This window comes from Conger conger, chromosome 2 (genome assembly GCF_963514075.1).
Source record: "Conger conger chromosome 2, fConCon1.1, whole genome shotgun sequence".
NCBI classification, from domain to species: domain Eukaryota; kingdom Metazoa; phylum Chordata; class Actinopteri; order Anguilliformes; family Congridae; genus Conger; species Conger conger.
Window position 1 is genome coordinate 17,819,632 of NC_083761.1, and position 25,318 is coordinate 17,844,949.

The 25,318-nt window shown below is 41.5% G+C and overlaps 1 protein-coding gene across 1 annotated transcript in view; it reads left to right on the forward strand.

Moving 5' to 3' along the window:
* Positions 1 to 25,318, forward strand: part of dock1 (dedicator of cytokinesis 1) — a 254,821-nt gene that overhangs the window by 155,894 nt on the left and 73,609 nt on the right. The window lies entirely within an intron of this gene.

The following is a 25,318-nucleotide window of genomic DNA, read 5'->3' on the forward strand; positions in this document are numbered from 1 at the left end:
TCAGCTTTGTATGGTGAGCTGATGACAGACTGCGGAATATGCCTGGTTCTCCTGGGAATCCCTGGGAAACCAGAGGAAAAACTATTTATTACACAGAACCCTTGTTGTTTGTTCCGAAGATGATGAAACATTAACGTCATGTTCGTTTAGGTTCAGATTTAGCATCTTGACTAGAATAGAAATCTTTTTTTTATTTTATTTTTTTATACCATTTTCACTGCTCATCACCTCCCATTCTATTTCTCCCATATCCTGCATATCCCCCCACCCGATTTATGGAGATATTTAGCAGTTACTTAAGCTGGAAATTTCATAATAATCGTCCAATCATTACTTCTGTGGGCAGCCTTATAGCTGGAGTCCTCCAGGAGCTAACTTCTTTTCTATCACATTCCATACTTTTGACTGTGAACAGTTGGAATAGCTCATTGTGCAATAGTTCTAATTGATTTTTGCTTTTCTTTAATCCTCACAATAGCTTTCTTGGTTGTCATAGTCAATTCTCCAGCCCTCATCTGTGGGTTTTTGTGTCTCTTATCTTATTATCCAAGTCAAACAGTGTAAGAGTTTATACTGTTACTGTGTAAGTGTTTGACTGAATGACTTATAATATAAGTCATTCAGTCCAGCACTCAAATGTTTAGCTACATTTGAAAATGTTTTAGAGATGGATTTAATCAGCAAATGACCCCTACATAAATGGTACTGTATTGCTATCTTAATCATGTGTGTTAGGAGTACAGGAATACTCAGGCGTTTGACCTACTGCTTTTGTCCTGGCAATTGGCTTCAGTCAGTGTTTTTATTTATGATTATAGATTGACTGTGCACATTTTATAAAATTGTCAACATAATTTAAACGGAAAAGGAAAACATTGCGTGCATACTTGGATTCTAGGCATGCACTCTTGTATCTATTTATTTAGAGTGAAGTATGATATGAGAGGTTCCTGGAATGCAGCTTTTTGGGATAAGGAAGTTTTCTGTTTTATATATCATCAATGCTAGGATGGAAATGGCGTTTTTTATTTCTTTATATTTTCTGTGCCCTGTCATCAGCTGCTGTGATTGTTACAAGCGGAGTCACTGCCAAGTTTGATATTGGAATTTATACAGAGACCCAATAGACGTTTTCAGCCACCTGTGTCAAAATGCAAAAGACAGAGTGAGTGCGTGATGGAAATGCTGTCTGCCCTGCAGGTGCTGAAATCACATCTGTTCCGCTGCAGAGTCCGCCACTGTGTTAATGTATGGCAGGGAAAGACGACACTTACAGCACCTCGCTTGTGTGTGTGTATGTGTGTATGTGCATATGTGCGTGTGTGTGTGTGTCCACACATTTTTATGTGTTTTTGCATGTGCGTGTGCAAGTGCTTGTTCGTGTGTGTGGGCAGATAGGTGTGTATGTGGGTGTGTGGTTGGACGTGCATTTGTGTAGGTGGGTGGGGGGTGTTGGGGGGTGTTCGTGTCGGTGAGTGGGTGTATGTGTGTAGGTGTGCAAGTAGGGTTTGAGTAAGGAACACTTAGTAGTAAATCCAAAAGGTTGCACTTTGCACACATCCATTATGGCACATTGCTGACACATTGCTGAGCTTTTCTTCCTAGCAGATGGACGGTAGCATTAAAATGCCAGCACTACTGTAACTGTGGCTGCTGGTTATTGTTGCCTTTACACTGCCTTCTACACTGTGGCACCTACCCATTACCTGAGATCTCCACACAGAAGTGTGGTAGAGTTGAAGTTAAAGTACTATTTTAAACAATCAGCATTTAAACGTCCGGTATAAATACATAAATCTGGTGTGACTGTAGGATACATACGGTATGCCTTCTGGTTCAATGGCATATTAATACCATAATGTGGCAGTGTCATTAAGTACAGTAACGCTTTATTGTGCTCGCATTGGCTAATTTGATTCGTAGCCGTGTAAACACATTTACAAATGAACAAATTGACCCATGCAAATTCTCTTTATTTCAGAAATACAGTTTCTGAACGCTTTGAGCCAAACACTTCCTGGCCTGATGCAAGCTGTCATTCTTTTTTTTAAACTAATGTGGTTTCCCAATTCAGAGTTTTTCATTATTTGAATGATTCACATTCACATGGAGTTCTTTGGTCTTTAGCTTCTGCAGGTCATCGAAACCCCGCTAAGAATTGACCATGCAAAGTGGTCCCAAGTACCAGCCCCACTGGCAACTTTGGTATGATATACACCTTATACACCTATATACACCTTAGACACCTCAGATGTTATCAATACATGTGTACACACACACACAGACCAGGTCTCTACAGTGTGCATATGCGCTCATTCTCAACAAGTAAAGAGATGTCAGCTGGCTTATGAGCTGGTAGTTCAATATCTGTATTTAGGCTGTTTGATTTGCTTTTCCGAATGAAATGAGTCTGTCAAACTTTTGGAGTCATTTTCAGGAGAGGTGACTAATGCAGTTGTCAAAAATGTGACAAAGAAGTAAAATATTTCCATTATTTGCTGTCTGAGAGGCTTTGAGTTTGAGGACATGGTATTTGTAAACAAGGTTACATGCTCATTTGTTTTTCTTATGGTGCCATTTCCATCTTTATATTAATACAAAGAGCATTTGTGCCAGGGGACCAGTTGTCCCACAAGGTTGTCTTGATTCTGACTATCTTAGGACTGCACATGGAATAAAATAGTTTTTACTTTCTCCTGGGAGTTGTTCAACTCTATCTGCTCTTAATCATGGAAAAAGCAGGACTGCTTGCCCAATGCATGCGATGTCTGTCACCTTCATGACATCACATATTTTATCCTATGTAGATTTGGTATGAACTATCATAGGTTGAATATATATTTAAAATGTGCATGTGTATTTGTCTGAAAGGGTAGGAAAATGCATGCAGGCTGTAGGGGGTCATCCACTATCTAGGAGTGACTAGGTTTGTATCAGTACTGTTGCACCATGCTGCTCATGGTTACTGTTCAGTCTCAAAGGACCATTTTTAAAATATTGTGTGCCATTTTATAGTTTGGAAAGTTTGGAAATATTGATACCCCTCTGTGAGATCAATTCTAACTGTTTTACCAAGAGAATGAAGCCCGGCTTTTTTACAGTACAAATTTGGAAAGATAAAAGCTTCTAAACTTGGAGAGATTGCTAGAGTTTGTCCCTGAGTAGGGTGAGTGTTGGGTGAAAGTAGAGGGGAGGGAGTTGAATCGCACTCTTTGCCTGCTGAGAACACAATCATTCCTGTGGCATTCCGAGCCGAGTAATGTCATGGAGGCGCCTCTCAGGACGGCCTCCTCCTCTCTCCTGTCGCGGTAGCAGCGAGAGTTGGGAAAACTGCAAAGTTTTATTTCCAGTTCTTCCTGGGAGCGTGTTTACCGCGTCTTCCATGCGAGGGAGAGCGCATGCTCGTATCTCAGGCCCGAGGCTCCCTCCTTCGCTGCCCGATTCGCGGCCCTGCTAACGAGCCGGTCGCCCTCCCGCTCCCCGCTCTGCATATCCGCTCGTAACGCCTGGAAGTACTGTCGCGGTGGGCCGTCCGTTAAACGTAACAGATGGCTGTGTCTCCCAGGAAGTTGGAGGAAGGAGCGGGCTCTGAAGATAAGGATTGCACTGTGCAGCAGGGAAGCGATAGCCCCTACCCCCGCCTTCCTGGCATTCTCATTCATCTCGGAGCGCCGACCGCTGTGGTTCCTACCCACTATCCTTTGCGGTCCGGACCCACACGCCACACGTCCCAGTGCACGGGTTTACCACCGATTCGTCTCCATTCCATGCCCAGCGATGCAGAAGTAACTTGTTTACCATGCTATGATATCCATACTGACACGGCATGACTTATTTAAAAGCAATACATTATGAAGATTGCTTGAGAGCCGTGTTTTTTGCTTGAGGGACCAGTAGCTTCAGTCCCTGGGTCGTCTGTGACCTTAAATCACTGCTGCTTAAAGACAGGTTCAGTTTCTTGTGTAGCAGGGCATTAGAATTTTAATTTTTAAAGAGGGCAAATCCTTGTTTGTGAGTTATTCAGAATGGTTTCACTGAATGCACAAATATTTTGGTGTCCTCTTGGGGTGCACTCGGCGTTAGAGCATGAAAAACTTGTATTTGGTCCGTCTACTAAAGCGTTCTGGTTAAAATATTTTCAAATTTAGTTAAAAGGACATTCAGTCATATCGTTAATGTTATTTGAGATGTATCATGTAATTGAAGCTCTCTGCCAGATGTATTTTGTATTGTATAAGAAAAATTTGGATTTCTCAAAGGTCTATGCACGTGTTAATTTGTATGAAATATTCTGTACGTCATGCTACGTGTAGTGCTTGTACAATGAGTATGTCAGTGATGCTCATGTCCAGATAGACAAGATAGATAAAACATAGTGATGTCATTACGCCACAAACTGTGGAAGGTTCTGGAACATGTCCCAGGCCTTTGGAGCCTGAGGGATATGAGGTGAGTGCATTGTGAGTGTGGCATATGAATCCCAGCACACCACTTCACTTCACTGACTCAGTGCTTTTAGCCAGTAAATCATAGTTATAATTGTTTTTGGTTCTCTCTGTAAAAAGTCCTAATGTCTTCCTTTGTTCATAAAGCCCCTTTGAGACTTACTGTCCAGCAGCATGTTATTCTCTTTCTCTCATGTTCCATGGGCAAAGGTGGACACTTCCAGTCTATTTCGTTATTTTCTCTGCAGTAGTTTTATGACTTTCATCCGTCCATCTGCACCCTCCACAGGTCTGACTAAACGTGCACATTAGTCTGTAATTTAATCTTGGATGTTATTAAAAATTGAAATGATGTTAAAAGTGGCCACTGTGGCCATGATTGACCTTCATTAACCTGGGTCATTTATGATGACCATTGTGTGAAACGGCAGTGTGCTATATGCACTATATAATTGTATAAGTATGTGGAAGGGTAAAGTCATATAACATAAGGAATTAATCTACATTGCGCCCCACATGGTGGAAACACCTGTAATGTTTAATCAAAATGAAATGTAAGACTTCAAACGTAATTACCATACATGCCCTGCATGAAATATGGGAAACATATCTATGTTGTCTACATATGGGCTGCCTTTTCTGTTAGAACTCGAAGATGCTTTATTTTAAACTTTGGCCTGCCATTTACTGTAAAAAGATCATATTTAAACATTAATACAAATACACAGCAAAGGTATCCATGGTTTTAAGGGAATGAAACAAAACTAAATAAAAACTGAAAAAAGCAAACTGAACTTATTTAAAATTAAGGAAGTTAAAAATAGCAAGTGTTTTTTTTCCCCTCTTTTTTTAAATATTATTCAAAGCCAATGTCCTAAAATCATCCACCTTGCAATGATCTGCACAGCGTAGTTGGGGTATTCTGTCCATTTTCTATAGAATACAGAATATGCTGAGGCAGTAAGGCATGAGAGATCGGCATAACCAAATTAGCTACCTCTGGCAGTGCATTCTGCCATAGAAACGAATCGGAGTAGCTGAAATTCTCTTTAAGGTAGACATTTTTATCATCATATTTAAACATTAATACAAATAGCCAGGCAAGGTATCCAGGGCATCAAGGGAATGAAACTTCACTGCAAAAGCAAAATGAACTTATTTTAAATTAAGCAAGTTGAAAATAGCAAGTGCAAGATGGAAAAGTCTATCCTTGTACATTTTAATGGTGGTTTTAATAAAGGCTAGTGTGACACTGCCTTTGCTGTGAAAGCAGTCAAGTCTCAAGAGGCTTTTATGGTGTCATGGAGTTCTCCTTGCATATGGATTGAAGGTTGAGTTAAGTTTTTGTTTTTTCCTCCAAGTACAAGTAAATTATGGAAATATAATTGTTGTTCAGAATTGTTCAGTTGTTCAGAATTTTAGCTTTCTATTATTTCCAATTGTACTATTTTCAATCATTCAAATGATACAATAATAAACCAAGTGTTGCCTCTGACAAGGCCTTGATTAGGAGGTATCTCACTGATTTTGTGCCCAACACCATTTCTGTTAAATTAGCTGGTGAACTGCTCTGAAAGGCCATGGGCATAGCCTGGTCAGTCGTTTGTTCAAGTTGTTGGTTAAAACTAGCCTCACCAATGAAAGACGAGCGTAAATGAGCCCCATCCTTTGAATTTCCCCTCTCCTGTTTATACTGCTATGACCACCAACCAGCACTTTTTGCTGTTGTGCACGTTACCCATGTCGTTGAATGCTTTCTCTCATTTCACCGTTATTACCTTTTGCCTGCCGGTGTTGTCACCATCGGTGTATTTCAGAGCCCTTCTTCAGGGTCTCGGGTTATCGCCACCAGAATTCAAAGTCTCAGGTTATCGCCACCAGGAATTTCTGTGCCGTGAGCTTAGCATTCACAGGCTCATAAATAAGGGTGGAAGTGATTTGCTAAGAGAATATCTTCCAGTTATCAATGCTCGAATGAGCTGGGACAGTGCTGTATGCTGTAATTAAGCACTTGAGTTGATTAAAAAGGCCACACAGAATGGTTTAATGCAGTGCATTGTGGGACTGTGTTGGCGGGAAGCAGGTGTAGTATTTACTGTATATGGGGAAGAACGTGGCTTAGACCATATCAAAGGGCTTGTGTGGGAGGGTAGTCTGGTCGAGAGAGAGAGAGGGGTTGAAAGGGTTATAATATGGAGCTACTCCATGACCCAGAAATCAATCCCACACAACTTTATTAACTGTATTGCTGAAGCGGCCAGTCCACTGTCTCGTTTCTCTGACGAATGTGGGACCCGTACCTGGAAGGCTGCGGCGATAAAACTTACGGACCTGTGGAGGAGTGGGATAAATACTAATATGGGGAAAAAGTTCCGAAATTTATGAGGTCTGCAGATGTTAATTCATACCATCCTGGCATCTCTTACTGGAAAGATACAGTCGTATCTCCAACCCGACTGATTGCAGATCAGCGATCGATCAATGAGCAGTTTGTAGCCTTCTTCTATGTAAGAAGAAACAGAAATCATATTGGACTCTGCGACCAGATATCTACTGCACATCCTCCATTGAGGAAGTAAGTACTGTAGATGCCAAAAGACCATGTTATTACAGTAAGTGCTAGGAACAGAAGAATACTGAGAGTAAACACACACTGAGCATGAAGGCTCTGCTCTTTATCTGAAGGAAATCTGAAATGGAAAGTAATAAAAGGAAAAAATATAATTCATCATCAGACAGCAGTTTTTCTGTTGACATTGTTAGTCAGTGTGCAATGTGTATTTTCAAAAGCTGCTTTTAGTGTCAGTTTGACACCAACTGTTTTGCACTCACAAGCATTCGAGGTATTTAGAACCTTGACTGATATCATTATGGTGATGAAATCTTGGGAAATGTAGTCTGTCTTACTCGTCTCTAACTGGAGTCTTCTTGGGTAGAGATTTTTCGTAATGTTGTGTACTGTAGGAACAGGTGTTCTGGGTAGTGCCAGGTAGTGTCTGATTTCTGGAAGCGGGTGAGCTTTATCCTCAATACCTGGTCAAATAATTTCTTGCTCTCCTCTGATATTATTGCTTAATGACGACTACTATTTGTATGATTAGATCCCTTCCCTTAAAACAGAAAAAAAACAACTTGGTCTCCGATGGGAATCACAACCATTGTCAAAATGGATGCTGACTTTCTTAAACCTTACATTTATATACACTCAGTGCGTTCCTTTAGGTATTTATTAGAATTATTTTTTTAGACTTATTGGTCTTCTGGTGCTGTAGCCTATCCACTTAGGAGGTTTGACGTGGTGTGTGTTCAGAGATGCTCTTCTGCATACCACTGTTGTAATGTGTGGTTATTTGTGTCACCTTCCTGTCAGCTTTGACCAGTCTGACCTCTCTCCGTAACATGTTTTTTGCACCATTCTCTACAAACTCTAGAGGGAAATAAATATGACAACAAAAAAAATTGTTGCTGTAAAATGTATATTCATTTCATTAAGAATCAGCCACAGCCCACTGATTCCTTTTGATTCTACTGTTCCAGCAAGGTGGTGTTTTTGTTGCATCAATTTTAATTTTAATAGAGCGTTCTGGGTAGCATTCAGTCAACTTTGGAGATTCACTTAAAATCAGTTTTCTTTTTCCATTGTAGCAAAAATAATTAAATGTGAAGTGCATTGTCGCCACGCCATTTCAAATGCAGTCAAACAGAACGTAATCAGCTTCTGATGCGTGATCCTGATTTAAATTCAGCACTCGGCTGTGCAGTGAGGAAGGGGTTCAGGACAGTTACCAAATGAAAGCGAGCTCCCTCATTTGCAGCTCAATCCGGCATGGGCGGATATTTATTTGAGGGCGCTAGACTGCGCGAACATCTGAATTAAAATGTTCTCCATACCCCACGTGTGTATAAATAAATATGCATATCTTAATATCCGCATGCCAATCTCAACAATCAGCATATTTGTCTATTCACGGCAGAGCCATCTCCATGAATTACAACTGTGAAGATTTTCATTGCAGGGTTCCCTGATTCCGCCACTGAATTATTTTGCATAATTTTTTATCCTCGTCTCTGACTACGCTTAAGATGTGTTAATAACCCTCTAATTACGGTGTGGAATTTTATAAGGTTTTTTTGTAATGCTTTTTTTGCGCTCAGAGTTTCTTTAATTAGACTTATTCAAATAGATTTCAATCAAGTGTGGCTTCTGCTGCTGTTGCTGCTCTTAGTACAAGGTGGGACAACCTACAACTACTGGCACCTTGATTAAAGAACCTCTGTGCTGTATCTACTCGTAGTCGACGGCCGGTGGCCTCTGCCGCCACAGCAAGTATCGCATTCCAATTCTTTTATAGCCACGGCGCGGGGGCCTTAAATAAAAAATCCCAGGCTCTCCATGCCTTCCAGAAGCGGCCTGCCCTTTATTACCTGGGAGAAAGTTGTCTTTGCAGTTAAAATTGCCGCAAGAAGCCGGAACATTCTTCTGATCTCTCCGAGTCGACCCAAAGTAATTTCAGGCCACAGCGGACCAGTCTCCCAGGCCCAGGTTTTATAAATAGAGAATGTTCTGTTGCCTGACCCCCCCCCGCACACCCCCACACCCTGGTACCCTCACATCCTTCCTTGTCTTTGGTCATTTCCAGCTCTGATCGCTTCGGCTGCGTCTTCGCTGATCCTTCCCCCCTTGTCCTTCTCGTTCTTTTAATACGAGATTCTGTTGCTTGGCCTGTCTCTTCTGTCATTCTGACTCTGCTCTGCTTTTTTCTCACCGGTATTGAAGTTTGACACTCCTTCAAGGCCTTTTCTCTTTCTAGCCTACTTGCAGGGGTGATTCACTTCATCCACAATGTTTTGCTTTTTTCCTACATTTTTCACAAACGTGGAATTCCCTGTCACGCTGGTGGACCACAGCCTTGACGCCAGAGGACGCGGCCTGATGGATGCCAGTGTCCGAGCAGGCCTCGAGTGCTAGATCATTCCACATTCATCCGAGACTGTAGTTCAGAGTTTGATATTAATTGTTTTGCTAGAGCCTTTCTCTATATGTGTTTTGCTGTTGCTTGAAATTGCGGTATTTCACGCTGCTTTTTAAGGCTCTGTGACGCAATTGGGGAGTCTCCCTGATGCCCGCTTGTTTGATGTTTACACGCCTAAGAAGGGAAATATTTGTTGTTCAAACACCTACTGGTTTGTGTGTAGAAAGTCTTAATCCACTGTTGGCATTGTTCATCACTTCCTGACGTGTTTAGGCTATTTTCTTCTGCAAAAAAAATGGCAGAAAGAAGAGAGTGTGTTAGCAGCAGCACTGGCTATTGAAGTGTATTTCTCATGAAATTAATATCACAGCACACAAATGAATACTAGAAATACTCCATTTTTAATTCTATTGACAAGTTCAGACCACACTAGCCTACTTATGCTTCTTCAGATGAAAGCTTCCAGAGATTAATATCCTGGCAATGTATGCAGAACTTTTGGGAATGTGCCATTTGAAACGCCAGTTGCGGGGGAGGGGGGTATGTGTTGAATATAATTACAAATATCTGACCAGAAAAAGACGAAGAGGTATTTGCATAGAGGTGGTCTGAAATGCCGACACAGCAGCCAGTGAAAAAGCATGGTATTTCTCTCAAACAGGCTCTTCTGCCGGAGCTGCTATATAAACTTCCTATCTTCTCAGTTTCAGCACATGGTCATAACAGTATAAATTATAGGAGATCGGCAGATTCTGAGATACTCAAACCACCCTGTCTGGCAGCGACAATCATTCCACGGTCAAAGTCAAATATATTCCCCATTCTGACATTTGGTCTGAAAAACAGCTGAACCTCTTGACTATGTCTACATGTTTTATGCATTTGGTTGCTGCCACATGATTGGCTGTTTAAATATTTGCATTAACAAGCTGGTGTACAGGTCTACCTAATAAAGTGCTCACTGATTGTACCATAATGAACATTCATTCAGACTGAGTAAAGCCCTCCTTTCTAATCAGTCACGTTTTCTCTGCTATAATGCTGTTAACTGTGGTCTCAGCTGTAGGTAGCTGCAGAGGCAGGTGTTGGGGAAATTCAGCGTTTATGGAGATTTAAAGTGAAACACACACACACTCACACACACACATACCATTAAAACAAATTACATTTGCAGATTGCTATTTAAACACGGTTATAGCTCCACAGGGACACTCTGTGTCTGTAATTTAGATAAATGGTTATTCAGACAGCATAATGGAAGTATTTAATGGAAAAGAGATCACAATCCATAATCTGTAATACTGTAGCAGGCCACCTAAAGACACCCACTCTGAGTTTGCTCCCTCGTCAATTGTCTAGTCAAACACAAAATGCTGCAGTTGCATGCTTTCTGCTATATGTGATTGTGTATTTGTTTGTGTCTGTGTCTGTGTCTGTGTGTGTGTGTGTGTGCGCGCTCATGCATGTGTTCAGGCGGGCGGCCATGCGTGTGTATACGGTTTGAGTAATAAACTCTTGATAGTAATGTTGCCGAAGGTTGCACCTTGCACTTCAATCTTAAGTACATTGCTGACATTGTTTGTTTGTGTGCTTGCTTGCATGCACGCTAGTTTGTATGCATGCATGTGTGTGCTTGCTTGCTTATATGCACGCGTGTACTCGCACGCTTGATCCGGCCTCATCTTCTGGAGCTAGCATCAGAGGTCACGCTGCAGAATTACATAAGCGGGGAGGATGACTTCACAGTTTTCCACATGGTCCCTGCTCTTACCAGGCTGTCAGCTCAGTAAATCACACCTTCCTCGTGCTTTCATGCGGTCTCCTTCATTTCCCCTTGAACGCGTTCTGCGGTTGGTTCAACCACAATGAACTCCCTCAGGCCTTGCCTCTGTCCTCCGAGCATAAATTACCTGGCTTTTGTGAGTGCTGCACCGGACATAGCCGCGCGCTGACTAACAGCTGTCGAACCCCCGTTAATAACCTCTTCTTTCAAGAAAGCACAGTTTTTAATGTCCCTTTTGCCCTATTACAAAGCGGTCGTGACACATTCGTACAAAATTAATTTGTGTTCGAGAGCCAAATGCAGACTCGTCTTGCCTGAATACTGTTATCACCGCAAACCTACAGGGTTTAAGCACCTCAGTGGTTCAGTTACATCATGCTTCTCTTTAATTACTCAATCAAGTGGTGTTATATATACACACTGTAAAAACCTTTGTTTTGTAATAACAGATTTCAATAGTAGGAGTGGGCACATTCATTAACATGCCCACGGGTTTTCAGATAGGTGGATCAAACCGACTCTCACTGTAAATTGAAAAGGAAACGGTATAGCCTCAAATTACGAGCTCCTTCCTAATTATGGGAATGATTATAGCTTTGCCGGGAATCTCTGGGATATATGGAGGTGTAGTGAAGTTCCAGCCCACATTCCTGTGAGGCCAATTAGACTGCCGGTGGGGTTTTATTTTATCATTTCCTCCCCCCCACCACCTACCGACTGAGATCTGTGGGTCACAGGGACAGCTCTTCTCTCATCAGCAGACTGACAATGGGGGTACCCAGTTATTCACAGGCTTGGCGTGGCGTCCGGTTCAAATGGGGCTTCCGACTAAATACACTTTCCCTGCAGTCATATGCTAAGACGGAATATCTCCTGTGTTGAAAACCCGTTTTGTTTTATGTGCATTAAAGTAGTCTTCACAGCAAGTTAACAAAAATGTTTCAAATGTGAATGTTTAAACATAGCTGGTGTTTTTAGGCCATTGTCAGGAATGAATATCCAATTTTTGTTCAAACTTGGCTAAACTAGGGTCTCTCTTCTAAGGCTTTACTATTTGAGCCCAGTCATACAAATGCTGGGCACAGCTGTCTTGAATAACAAGAATTGTGTTTCTTACTTTATCAACCAAAGGCACATTCTGCTTCAGGATTTGATCTGTGCGGCATTTTTCTCTAGTATTACTGTACTGTTGGGTGTTCAGAATGGCTTCATACAGGTTTTCTAGTCCACCATGTTTTAATTACAGAGAAATTCTGAATTGAAAGGTCATTGTTGAAAAGAATCGACTTTCAAAAGCGGCCTCTCTCTCCAGACTGTTATCTAATGTCAGAGCCCAGTTGCCAGTCCGAGACTTTTCATTTCGGCTCTGTCAGGCCCCGCTCCACAGACTTGCAATCTCCTGCCTCACATCAGTCATTGCGGGTGGAGTTAACAGTCCATCTGTGTCAGTGGACTGAGGTCAGTATGGCAGGAGTGCCACGTAAGTGCCGTGATAGCATCTGTCTTTAGCTCGATGGAATCATATTGCCATCCTGCTGAAACTGTTTAAAAGGGTCTTATTTACCGCTCGTCTTCAGTGGGAAATCCCTGCCCTCTGTTTTGCATGGCATTGTCTTCAATAATGGTAAGCGCTTTCCTTTTTTTGTATGTATATATTATGAATAGGTATTTCATATATTTGTTTCTATTTCTCAGCTAGACCCATGCTCCATACTTGAGGAATAGCCAATCAAGTGTCAAGATACCTAAAATGATGCAGTTTGATTTTGTCCGGATAGTGTCAGTTGTGCAATAGTAGAAGAATCAACTAATTTCAAATCATTATTTTCCTTAAAATTCAGGGGTTTTAAATACCATGGGCCTCATGTTATTTTGTTCAAAACATTGTCAGAAGAGCGGTTACCACTGGAGATTAATAATATCTTTTCTAAATATCTAGCAGATTTTGTGTTTGTTAATGTTTTTGTCTATGAGGCTCTTCAGTGTTGGAAAATTTGCTTTGGAATCCGTACTTGGCAGAAGTCCAGGACCTGGGTGCAATTTTACAGCATGGGATGTTTTCCAGGGTCTATACAGATTTTAAAAAGTGATTAATTTTGCTTTGATGTACCCTTTTTGATCCAAAAAAGTGTTTGCCGTTTGAGGAATGTTTAATTGCCATGCAAGGGTGCTGAAAATAATGCAGATGAATGTTAGTTTTTTTGTTTAATGTTCTTTTGCCACCAGATGCAATTTGTCTTGCTTCACATTATTGATCCTTGCTCTTCTTCAAAAATATCTACAAGATGGCTTGTAAAAGCATAGTTTGCTGGGTAAGCACAATAAATGCATTTGACCTTTGCGAAAAACCCTTTCTATTTTGTGTAAGTACTCTAGTTCTGTGTGCTCAGAAAACTTGGTTTCTTTTCATGTGCAGGCTTGCCGACTTTTATTTCGCTCCTGATATTATGGCAATTTTTCTTCTACCTGCAAAAAGTTACCCAATTAATTCTCTGATGCACCCTTGCTTGACTGAACCAATTGAATATCTCTCCCCAAGTTTAGAAAGTGTTCAGAATTTAAAGCATCCTGCAGATGGGAACCCTGGAGCACTGCAGGCCTCCTATAGAGTAGGGCAGGGTATAGGAGTGGAAAAGTCCTGGCACACTATGCGTACTGACTCGGTCCCCTCTTCCACAGTGGGAATGCCGTTTTATCCTGCATTGCAAGAGATAAGCCGATGGGGATATTTGGTACCACTGTTGGTATGTTCCGAGGTCAATGAGCACATTTACATGCACACAGTAATGTGATTATTGTCAATACTGGATAAAGACAATAGGACAATAAAGCCATGTACACATGTCTTTACAACACAGAATTGCATCCCTAATGCTCCCATTTGCATGTGAATAATGGTTTAATTCGATCAAATGGCCAAATGGGAGGAGCGAGAGGCCTTTGCAGGATTACCTAGATGCCTATTGTTACCATTGTCCATTTCTGAAAACAAGAGTCTTGTCACTGTATTTACCTTTGTATTTTTTTAAATTTCGCAAAACGTGCAGCTTCAGGCAGTTATGCTGGTGAAAATGTTCAAACCGAGCGATCACGGTAAAACTAGCTGTGGTGGACCTCATCTGTGGCAGGAGAATTCAAGTATCAATCCTGCCCTCTCGACTAATCCATTTGCAACTGCGCTCATCGAATTATCAGCAAATTTAGTGCACTGCAGCAGCAGTCATGCTCAGACATGCGCAGTGCTAACACACGGTAGGTAAGGCTCTTATAGGTTCCAGTGGCGCCACCATCACCGCAGTTAAAATCGGCTTGTAAGTCACACTCGCAGCAAGCGCATTTGCATACTATACTTACTTTTATTTATTCGTCTTATCTTTCAAGAACATATTTTGGAAGAGGTTCGTCGGAACTTGAAAAGAAGTGGAGCGGACAGCTGACAGATGGATCGTGTAAACATAATCTAATTTAATAAATTGTACCTGCGTGGAAAGGTCAGGACCTTGCCTTATCTTTGAAGGCAGACGAGAGCTAATCATGCTCGAATGCAAATGGATCGCAATCATTATCCCGCGTGCTCCATGAACTCAATTAGGGAATGCGATGATAGCGATAGCCTGCCTTCAGCACATTTGCATTTGCCGTCATCCCGGATTGTCCCTGGATAATAACGCTGTGGGCTCCATGTAATCCCCTGGAAAAGTTGCGGAGGAGGGACGCGTGCACACAAACTATATTCTGCATGTCCTTCGGTGATGTGTGCAAGCTAGCCCCATCAATCTACAGTAATGGACTGATTACAGTGACACTGACAATTTGATGGAATGTATTTATCATAATGTTGCCATTTAGCGTTGCATATGTTTCATCGACTTTAATTTATAGCTTCCGTTCTCTCCCTGCATATTTCAGCTTGTTGATGGAATTATTCCATCAGGGAATTTCCTTTTCACAAAGACACGCGGAAAGGAGCAGCTATCCATCGTGGCTGTTTTTCCAGTTTTCCTCATGGAACGGTTTTACTCAACATTTTTTGTACATTGTTTCTGTAAAAGATATTTAGGTGAGGACGGCCATAGTGTTATAGTACTTAAGATCAGATTTATTTGATCTGGCACTCATAAGAGCGGCTTAGGCAGTTGCATAGAATTTCAGTGAAGTAGTTTATTGTGACCTTTTTACGCATTAAAGCTGGAGAATTGTGTTTTTCACAGTTTGTTCATGACAATCACAATTTAATTTTTGTAAAGACTTGCCTGGTAGGGCTAACAACATTCCTGGGAGAGTGCTTCAAGTCTGCAAGAATGATCTATCACAGAACTTCACACTTTGCAGAATATTCTTTTTATTCAAAGTCATGGTGTGGTTAGCTTAACCACATTTTTCCTAGGTGGTTGGTAGTTACTATTGGTAGTTCGAAGAAGATTTAGAAACAAAAAAAAAATAACATGCTTTGACATCAGTTTGGAAGTTAATTGTCAGTAATTACAATAGCTGATTAAAACTTTAATAAAGCCTTGTAGTACAGCGACCAAAGTGATTTAATTTGATTAAGCGGCAGTTTGTCAGTAATTCTCTTAGTCACCCATACTCTTCTGTTTTTGTCTTGAGTCTCCCTTCGTTGTAATTAAATTACCTCACAAATTGTTGAGTAATGCCTTACCCTGGGCATTTTTTGTATTTATTATCATGAATGTCCCATTATAGAAGTAAAAAAATGAAATAAAAGGCCAAGTGTTAATTTGTTCCCTCACATCATGTGCACGTACACTCAGTGAGCATTTTGAGTGCTCTTATTCTTTTGACTTATTGGTCTTCTGCTGCTGTAGCCTATCCACTTAGAGATTAGGCTGCGTTGTGTGTTTAGAGATGCTCTTCTGCATACCACTGTTGTAACATGTGGTTATTTGTGTTACTATCACCTTCCTGTCAGCTTTGACCAGTCTGGCCCTTCTCTTCTGACCTCTCTCCTCAACAAGGTGTTTTTTCGCACAGCACTGCTGTTCACTGGATATTTTTTCTCAGTAAATGAGACTGTTGTGTGTGAAATGTCCCAGGTGATCAGCAGTTTCTGAGATACTAAAATCACCCTATCTGGCACCAACAATAATTCCATAATCAAATCACATTTTGTCCCCCATTCTGATGTTTGATATGAACATTAACTGTCTTGTATCTGCATGATTTTATGCATTGTAGTACCCAATTGGCTGATTAAATAATTGCATGAATAAGTAGGTGTGCAGGTGTTCCTAAAGAAGTGCTCAGTGAGTGTATATTCACAGAGATAGTATGGAATATTAAATTAATTTCCTTCTGGCTCAGGTAGAGAGAGAAGGAGAACATTATGAAGACACTTAGTCTTAGAGGGACGATTCGATGCCAGATTGTAAGAGCCATTTGGGAATTTGGCCAGGGCACTGGATAACGCTTCCTCTTTAGTACCTTTGCATCTCCAATGACCGGAATGAATCACCACAGTTTAATCTAAAAGGCTACGTCTCCTTTGGTACAGTATCCCTGATATTGCACTGAGGCACAGATTTACCAGCCTGATGGAATACCTCCCACCACATACTGCCTCACCAACACCACTTCCAGAAGCAACCTTTCCCCGGAGGATCTCTTGTCACTAGTACTAACCAAGCTCAGCCCCTGCTTAACATTAACCATCAGGCAGGAGATGCCCACATGGAACGGCTGCTGGCAGTGCCTCGTTATGAAGTTATAATGTTCAGCAATCTGTTGATGTAAGCACACCACGGCGGAGCGGAGACTGCACGGTGGATTGCCCTCTTTAATCGAGGGGATGAGAGTTTGTCTGAGTTAATTCGCAATATAGGGAAAGAATCCCTTAAGGCTGAGGCAGCTAAAGAGGTTTTGCCCTAATCAAAAAAGGCTAGGCAGTATCCGTCTATGCCTTTAAAATCCAGCGCCGTAAGCTTCATCTTACATCCAAACCTACTTAACTACAATCCTGCCCTATGTAGAAGTAGCAAATTAATTTATCATCCGCTAGACTCGCTGCAGAAAGGATGAATCGCTGTAGATGCATGGCAGGAAATTGGATTGAACGTAGCATTATGAAGTCAAGCTCCTCCAATTCCTCTAACCAAGTCAATCCTCTGCCTGCGGGGCGTAGTGTATTGGTACTTTCTCTGGCTTTGTGCTTATGAACTCAGTGTCCACTGCTTTCAAGGCCTGTCTGGATGGTGCACAGATTTATTTTGGAAAAGCATTAGTTTCATGGGGGTTGAGTGGTAGAAATACAGCCGTGGACAGCAGCAGCAAGTCGGCAGTGCAGTTGGAAAAAAGCCCCATTGTCAATGGCAATCTGTCAGAGTTACCTGCAACCTACAACTGCCAAGAGAATAGCTGAGATGTTGGTTGATCAAGGTGGTGTCTTTAGTTCCTAGAGCTATATAGTAGTTACATCCTTAGCACCTAGGTCTGGAAGAATGTCCATCCTCAAGTCTGGATGTACCGGAAACAGGAGTTCAGTAGTCTGTCTGTGTCAGTCTGTTTCTCTATGTCACATTCATGGACATAAAAAAGGCTTGGCACATTCTACTCGGTCAATTTCTCCATTCTCTCCTTTGGTTGATTTTTTTAAGTCAGCAGGGTGAAATTTGTGCTCCAGACTGGTGACCTCCTAGCCATGGGTGCTCTGGGCCTCTCTGGGATTGGAATCCAGCAGCACTGCGTCAGTGGGGCATTTCATGATGGACGCATTACACGCTCCCCTCTCCTCAAGGCAGCACCATAGATCCAGGGCGGTGCGTCGGGTCGCTCTCCCGCATCCTCCTGTCATCCGAGACGCTGGTCGCATTAGCAGATGATTAACCGCGTCCCGGAAACCCAGAGTGAAATGTGTGCCGACTGCATACTTCCACCGCCAACATGGAAGTGCACGTTATCTGAAGCACAAGAGCCTCACGACATTTCGCATTGGATTTAACATCCAGTCACATTGCATTACAGTGACTCGCAGACACATTGATTTCATTATTGTGGCGATAGGGGCGAGTAGATCAGATAAAGCAGGTAGGGCTTATGCAGTGATGGGCGTTACGGTTCAGAATTAAGTCTGGTTCATGCTAGTCTTGTAAGACAGAGCACTGCAGGCTGTAGGTGACTGCAGTCTGACTGCCCAGCTGCACAAACTGTGCAGTCCTGCAATGCAGTAACTGCGATGATCACTTGAATGGGTGGCAGTGGAAAAGGAAGTGGTGGAAGTGTCTGTTCATTTTGGAGAATGCTTATAACAGTGGAGGTATATTTTTTTGTTAGGATAAAGGATAAAATTTCACAAATGTTCCCTGACAGTTCAGTAATGTTCTCTTTGTGTTCAAATGGGTGTTTTCCAAGCAAAAAAGCTACAAATTAATTATATATTGCTAGGTAAGGGTACAGATGTATTAACCTATAGGGTACTGCCCTCAGCAATGAGCATTTTACCTTTTTACCTTATTTAGGCGGTTCGTACATTTATTTTGATGACACATTATTGCTTGAATCACTCGAATGGTTGAGGCTGGCCTCCCATTGTAAATAATTATTTTGTAGTACTTATGGTTGTGGGAAATACAACTTCACACCTCACAGAAAGCAAAAAAAATAGTCACCTTGAATTGTAATTCAAACTTATCGACTTTGGAACATAAGTTATGTTTTACCCAGATTTTCACATTTTGCTTGAACCTTCACAACAGTCCCATTTACTGAATAACAATGGCAACACAGGTTAACAATGAGTTTATGTTTTTACAATCGCAGAAGAGCAACTCGAGTTAGAAGCCTTTATATGGATTCAGACTAGCCTGAGTGGCTTTTTATATGCTCGTCTATGAATTTAAAGCCCTTTCAATAGATGCTTGTGTGCTTTCAGGTAGTTGGAGTGTGTTGGTATTTCTCCAGGGACTGTTGGACGGTCGCGCAGTTTACCATTAGCTGTACGTTTAGCCGCGCATTCATTGAAATTGCCATGCTCACTGAAGCACAAAATCGAACTGGGGGCTGTGCACGGGGATGTGTAGGTGGGGTATGGCTAGAGCAAGACTATGGGGCATGTTTATGGAATTTTCGAGGTGGCTTGGAGAGCTTGGGGACTCTGGGAGTTGGGAGTATGGCCACTGAAACTACTAATTGGCAAAAACGTATAAACAGTTGGCTTGCTGGTCTATGACAACCAAAAGATTCTGAATGTGCTTCCAATACCATTAAACAATACCAGCATAATTCTGGAATCAGCAGCACCACTCAATATGCATCTGACCATGGCAGTTAACTATGGTATGCATGTTTTATTCTGGGACTCTCATTTGAAACGATTGGAATGTCGAACTTTGAGCTTCATTTGAGCTTTGAGCAGCTGTGTTGTCCAGGCCTTGAAGTGCAATTGAAATCATGAGCATGCACTACTAAGACAGAAGTGTTCTGAGTAAATATCTTGAGGTAAGCTTGTGAGATAGTATTTTCTTCTTTTCGGTAATATTTGAACAGATGCTGGTTAAAGCCAACATTCAGCTGGGGGAGTAACCAAAAACCAGTAAGCCCTTTCACCAGTTAATTTCAGTTAATTTTCAAGTTTTTCCACAATAATTAAATTTCTTGGTTCCCTAGACCTCTCTCCTTATGAGACAACACTGCAGCAAAACAAACCCGTGGGAAACAAGCAAATTACTGGAAAATGCTGAAACTGTGCCTTTGTTTTTTTTGTTTTTTTTTGTTTTTTTAAATAAATGTTATGAAAGCCCTCCGGGGTTCACCATAAAGGCATTGGCCTGTATGCAGTGTCCCTTCGGGCCCAATTAGAAATGCTGAATCACCAGGACGTCTCCGCAACCGCCGTCCTCAGTAGCTCTGCAGTCCGCCCTGGAGTGTGGTGGCTATCCCCATTTGCAGTGAGTGTTAATCTGTGTCATCGACATGGGAATTACCTGTCACGATTTCCCAGAGAAACCGCTGTCTGTTCACCTGCCATGTCAGATTAAATGTGCCTTATGTCTTAACATCTCCCAGCACAAAGCACATTCTCTCTTTTTTTTCATCCTGCAAATGTGAACAGCGGTAGGTCTCCAGAGAAGGTGAACACTTTCATCCATGAACTACTCTGTACTGTAGATAAAACCTGTGCACTTCTCTGTAAAACCTATTATCTTCAACACAAGTTCATGTCAATAGTTTAAAACATCACACGATTGCTTTCATCAATCTCTTAATTTAACTATTTTATGTTGTTGCCCAACTGTTTATTTCTTTTTCTTAGTATATTATTTCGTTGAAGTTTTCAGTTTACAGTATTATGGTCTTATATGCTATAAGTTGAACATTTCGAGTCAATGAATCCAGGATTTTACCCAGAATCCAGACGCAAGATTATAAATTGCTTCCATAGATAAGATATACAGTAGCAGGCATGCAGTCTTTCTGTTATACAACCAAAAAAATAGATTCTGCTCAAAGCCTGTTTCTTCCAGCAACAACAGATAAGGCAGAAAAAAGTAATGCATAATAATAATACATCATTATCAGATACGGAAGCAGCAAGCTGTACTGCACACCACAGAGCCTTATGCAGAAGGAAACTTCTGTCTTTTTCTTTCAACTTTTTCTGTCTAAACCCTGAATGTAGTGCTTTTGAAGGATGTGGCACTTTCTCTGGCTTTTCTACTGCATTTCAGTACAGTGCCAACCCTTGCCTGAGCTTTTGTCTCTCGGGCCTGCAGCAATGTTTTTCACGGAGACAGCCGTTAATAATGGAGGGAGCTTCATAGTGAGTATTTTTTGGGATGTGACCCAAACAAATGACTTGGTCCTGCTGACTTTACTCGGCAGAGCGCTGGCCCTTTGAGTGTCTCGAATTGTAGTCGTTCATGACACATTGATGGCTTTGCCCATTATAGGATTTGTGTAAGTCAACCATTCCATAACTCATTTTCTATTCTGCTTCTCCTTGTCTGTAGATTGAAGCTAGGCCACATGTGAATATCACTTTCAAAGTGGCTTGCAGTCCAGGATGGCCATTAATTTAAAAGTAAGAAACAAAAAAACAAAAAAAAATCATGCACGGTAATTCATTCTACAGTCCTGGTCATGTTTGGCTGGGGTGTGTTCTGCTTCATTACTCAGTTAAGTGCCAGATGGACATCAGTTATTTACATCTCCGTCAAAAAGCTGAGACTCTTATTTGCCATGTTGGCTTCCCACAGCCATCAAACACCAACACACTAACAGCAGAAAATATCAGTGTGTTAAGTAATATACACTAAAAGAAGTAAGATTTAACTAAAACAAAATATCCAGCTCGCTGTGTACTTGCACTTGTGAACGAGCTCTTTTACAGTTCTTTGCCAACTATGCCGCTGTTTTCCGCCATTAATTTAACGGAAATAAGAAGCATAAAGTTAATCGGAAAGGATTATAGGATATCCTGCCTGGTAAAGTATACGTCAATGCTGCCTTCAAAATTAGTCAAATGAAGGGACATTAGATGGCAGCATTATTTGCACACTTTGGAATGGAATGGCACTCGATGCCATCCTGCCTTAGAATACTGAAACTGCTGCCTGTGAAAGGGCTTTGCTGGACATACAGTTCCTGGGACTACCACTGTTGAGCCATAGTACATTTCCGTTGCCATTTCCTATGGCATCTGATGATCACTTAAGTAAAAGTGTTGTTCCAGGCAAGCGTAGGGGGAACTGAACTAAAATGAAAAGTCACACAAATAATTGAAAAGCCTTGGCTGAGAGTGCATGCCCACACACTTTGTGATGGATGGCCCTACTCCAAGGTGAATTGTGGAAATATCCCAAAAATTTTAAAAGCAAAAGCATGGGTTCACATTTTTTCCATATTTTGAGGGAGCATATAGCCTCATAACTATTTCTCTCACTTCATTATGTTTTTATCTGGTCTGAACATGATGTATTGTTCAGTTTGTCCTCCTCTCCTTCTCTCCCTCGCTCCCTCCCTACCTCTCTATCTCGCTCCCTTCTTTGAGCTTTAAGGCAGTTTAGAATAATAATAGATCAGCACCAAAGAACGGCCCCATTGAACTTGATAAAACGGCCCCATTGGACTTGATAAAAGGATCAAAATGTGGGTAGTTTCTGTTCAAAATATTCCTTTTGGCACTAACCTCCCAGTTTCTCATGAAGGTTGGCACATATATTCCATCTGGTGTAGCTATCAAGGCTGTATCAAAGGACATACTTAATTACAGTAGCCTAGCAGAGTTTAGTTTGTTGAACAAAAATGCATGAATTGAAGGTATATGCATAGCAATTGTCAAGGATAAACACGATAGTCATAGTAGAGCTGACCCAAGGATTTTGGCCCAAGAATATTGCTGTGGCCCCAAAGTTCTTCAACATGCATCAAACCCACCACTTAAACTTGAATTGTGTGGCCCAGGGCTGGTTGTGGCCCTAAACTACTGCTTAGTGGCCAGTGGGCAGCTCTGGTCAAAGACATATGGCTGCAGTCATCAGTGGTATGGCAGCTGTTCACCATACAGTGCAGTATACATGAAATAACCATAAAATTAAATCAAATACCAACATCAGCCGATCATGGTTAGATCAGCATCATTACAGTTAATACAAAAATGCAAACACTTTTCACAGTAGTACAGTAGGCAGTAGTAGTATGCTATGTGGGCAGTCGTATGTGGTACAGTGGAATGCTATCAGTTAGCCCGGACTTGTCTTAAAACTGCCTCTATGTATAGTATGGTATGTTTAATTCACAGTTTAATTCACAATGTACAGCTCTTGTTTATGGAAAAGAGAATTTACCCATTGCGGTCTAAACCTGGTCAGATACAATAGTGCAATGGTTTATTTATTTATTTATTTTAAATGTCTTATCTCTAAACCGAAACCAGTGGATGCCTGGTTTAGAAGTCCTCTCTGGTTTGAGGGATAATGGCACTATGAAACTGTCGAGGTGGTCTGAGCAGCGCAGGAGACGATTGTCTCAGATTGGACCTGGGGATAGACTGAACTTTGCCTGTGGCAAACGGGGCCGGCCGGAGCGCGTCGTAAGATAAATCTTTTTATTTGATGTATGAAGATGTGAAAACTAAGGACCTGCAACAACCTCAGGGAGATAGGGCAGGGGGGTGGAGCAGGGAGTCGGGGATGTTATGGGGAAGACTGACGGTTTGCGCAATCCCCCCCTGATACCCCAGACTGAAAATGTAATAACTTAAGTGGTGTCAAGCTTTTAAAGGCATTTTTACCACCTGGAGCAGGGCTACAGCTTGGCTCCCTTTTCGGGGATGGTGGGGGCCGTGTTCACTGATGTATGTCAGGTCAGGCTGACCTCATCAGTTATCTGGGGACTGAGTGTTTATCGTATCTTATATGGGGCTGCCGAGCACCTGTCAATGAATTCGATGTCTCATTGCATCATACATAATTATCGTGGGTTTCTGTAGACACTCCTAATCAGTCTTTCAAGGTTTACTTATAAGATACTTATGTTTTTGAAGGTCCGAAAATGCACTGAGTAATGTGTATTTTCAAAACCTAAATGCAAAATCAACTAAGGAATTCTGTAGTGGAAAATTTGAATATTATTTCTTGACCCTGGGAAGGCAATCAAAGCAATTCTCAAAAATGCAACATCAAAACGTCAATACAGACATAAAAAAGGGCTTGAAATATTGATATATGAAAATTCTCAAGGTACCACATATTGATATAGACATATTTAATCTGCAATTTCCATCAATTCTGTACATACAACGGTTTAGCAGCTGCAAAGATCGGCGTTGATGAAATACTGCTGCTTTTCACTTTCGTGTGGAATGTTTAACTGCTGTAGGTCAAAAATATAAATAGCCCAAAGTTCCCCCCTTCCTTCCACATGAGCTCCTCTTGGATGAAAATCCACTTGTTTAATAATGATATTTGCTTTACATAATTCATCTCTGCAGCCTTCCTGCTGTTTCTGTGTGTTTGATCCTCAGATGTGGTCGTTCTGCCAAGGTAGCATTGGCAGTACCATATGCAGTACAGACTGTAGGCAAGATATTGAGCCTGGATTGGCTGAAAGGCCTGTTCATTAAAATACCTTGTTTCTAATAAAAAATAGATGCCTTGTCTCTTTTCTGCATTGTTATATTTAGAGCAGCTAGTTGTCGGGTGAAAAACGTAATCCAAATCAAGCACATTGTACCATGACTAGCGGATTAGGCTAATGACACTGTTTGAAATAAATACCAATCTGTTTCATTGTCTAGCTTAATATAAGCAAGCATTACTTCTGCAGTTAGGGGACAGGTTTTTTTCTCTGCAGAATTAATAATGCATGATAATATATCACAAGTCATGGTGCTTTGCTTGTGTGTTGCTTCTAAGTAGCACTGTGCACTCGGATTTCCCCTCTCAGCTAAAAAAAATATATAAGTTATTAAAATATGCACCTTGTGAGAAATGAAGTTAGCATGAGAACCAATGCCCCAATGGCACCTATGGAAAAAAGCGCTTTGAATTGTCACCACTTCTTTTTAAGCCATTACCATTTTCCAGCGAGACTGCTTAAGAAACTCAGAGGCGGCAGGCATTAAAATTTCAAACTTCATCACAGAAGACCTGCCGGAGAACACGGTGTCGGAGAGTTAGAATGCAAAGCAGAGCTGTGCGAAGGGGCACATTTAATTGACTGATTTTAGTTATTTTTTCCAGTTCGTGGCGTTTTAGCTCAGCCTTAAAGAGTGCGGCTGTGCCGACATAAGCGTGTGGAGTCTCTGGTGGGCAGGCGTGCCCCGCTTCCCAACCCTGTATGCCGAGCTCTGTGTGAGGGCGGGAAATGTGTCCCTCTACAGAGCACGCTTCACGACTGGAGCATTATTTGTAATGCCGCACATCCACACGCTTTCCGTTCTGGGAACGAGTCGGAAATTCGTCAGAAATTAAGTAAACTATTTTCGCAGACGCACTCTTGTGTGATGGGACTTGCCCAAAAGTTCTGTACCCTGACGCAACTATCGGGAGGTTTTTTTTTTTTTTTTTTTCCTCCAGTGAAATGTTTGCCTTTCGGTGGCATAACTCTCTCGCATTAATGTTTTTGCTTACCCTCGTGCTTATGATTTATTTGCGGTTTTTAAT